Below are 1668 nucleotides of genomic sequence, written 5' to 3' on the forward strand. Positions count from 1 at the left end.
TAGGCAGTAAGGAACTGTTTTAGGTTTGTTTGGTTTGAATGTAGTAAGTCATGTGATGAAACTGTATTTGAGGGGAGTCACAAAGACTGATCCTCTTGGAAGACCGAAGGTCAGCAAACATGGTGTCAGTGAGACTTGATGATGGCAGGATGACACCTGCTGTGTGGCCACAGACAAAGCCTTTCAGTGCCCCCACCATCAACATGTTGGTGGTTTTCAAATACGATTCCGAAGCAGATGAAGTGTGAAGAGAAGAAGGAACCAGACTGTCTCAGTGGATGGGTGGTGGCCAGGGGTCATGTCTTGTCCCAGCTCTTGAGACAGATGTCTGCTCTTTCTGGTCTGCTGAGAGGAGTTTGCTTCAGGTTGCAGCAATCCTTTCTCAGTACCCTAGGGTGCTTCCTGAACTCTCTGTTTGTTCTATCACCTCCCTTCAGCTTCTTTTGTCTCTGATTTTGTTTCTCAGGACAGATTATCTGACTCACAAGTGATTAAACTGGCTAGAAATACTTATTTCTGTATGCTTTCTTTTTCATTGGTCTTCTAGTCAGTTTCTCTCTCTCTCTCTCTCTCTCTCTCTCTCTCTCTCTCTCTCTCTCTCTCTTTCTCTAACATAGGGTTTCTGTATCGCAGGTTGCCCTCAAACTTGGAATTCCCCTGCCTCAGGCTCATGGGTGCTGGCCCATGTGTATGGGAAATTATGTACAGGTAAGCTGTGCAAGCATTGGGAAGATAGCAGAGAATGTGATTAAAACCTTCCTTTCATAAAGCTCATTACTTAGAAATTTGGGGACAGGAAAGTACTAAAGATGAGAGATGGTGAGAAGTATGTAAAACAAAGTAGGTGTGGTGGGTAGGTCGCCTAGGGAGACAGCGTTCTTTTTCTCTCTGATATTGGGTATTAGCCTGGGGTCTCCAACATACTAGGTGAAGTCCATATACCTGAGCTTCATCTCCAGCTCGGGGTTTCTTTTATTTCTAAGATTTTTATTATTTTATGTGAAGGATGTTTTGCCTGTGTATATGTTTATGCACTATATACACGTCTGGTACCTGTAGAGGCCGGAGGAAGGGATTTGATCTTCTGGAACTGGAATTTACAGACAGGTGAGAGCTGCCCTGTGGGTGCTGGAACTGAACTCAGGTCCTCTGGAAGAACAGTCAGTGCTCTTAATCACTGAGCCATCTCTCCAGTCCCTGGGCTTCTTATTTTAAATGGAGAAGTTGGGGTTGATGAGATGGCTCAGTGGGTAGAGGAGCTTGCGGAGAAGCCTAATGACCTGAATTCCATCCCTGGAATACACACGGTAGAGGGAGAGAGCTGACTCCTGGGAGGAGTTCTCAGACCTCCACTTATAGACTGCGTTACCTCCACTGTCTGCCTGCCTCTCTCCCTCTCCCCCCTCACTCACACACACACACACACACGTAATAAAATTGGATAGATGGATGGATGGGTGAATGAATGAATTAATGAACAAGCCTAGCACTTTGGAGACAAGCTTGGGCTATTAAAAAACAAAAACTCGCCGGGCGGTGGTGGCGCACGCCTTTAATCCCAGCACTCGGGAGGCAGAGGCAGGCGGATCTGTGTGAGTTCGAGACCAGCCTGGTCTACAAGAGCTAGTTCCAGGACAGGCTCCAAAACCACAGAGAAACCCTGTCTCG

At 46.6% G+C, this 1668-nt stretch overlaps 1 protein-coding gene across 1 annotated transcript in view; it reads left to right on the forward strand.

Annotated features, from left to right (window-relative positions):
- The first annotated feature begins 612 nt into the window (after positions 1 to 612).
- Positions 613 to 1668, forward strand: part of Znf592 (zinc finger protein 592) — a 39264-nt gene continuing 38208 nt past the window's right edge. Inside the window, exon 1 of the mRNA XM_026784309.1 lies at positions 613 to 708. The gene's annotated coding sequence lies outside the window, so the exon portion shown is untranslated. The remainder of the gene's footprint in view (positions 709 to 1668) is intronic.

The sequence above is a fragment of the Microtus ochrogaster genome, chromosome 22 (genome assembly GCF_000317375.1).
Source record: "Microtus ochrogaster isolate Prairie Vole_2 chromosome 22, MicOch1.0, whole genome shotgun sequence".
NCBI lineage: Eukaryota > Metazoa > Chordata > Mammalia > Rodentia > Cricetidae > Microtus > Microtus ochrogaster.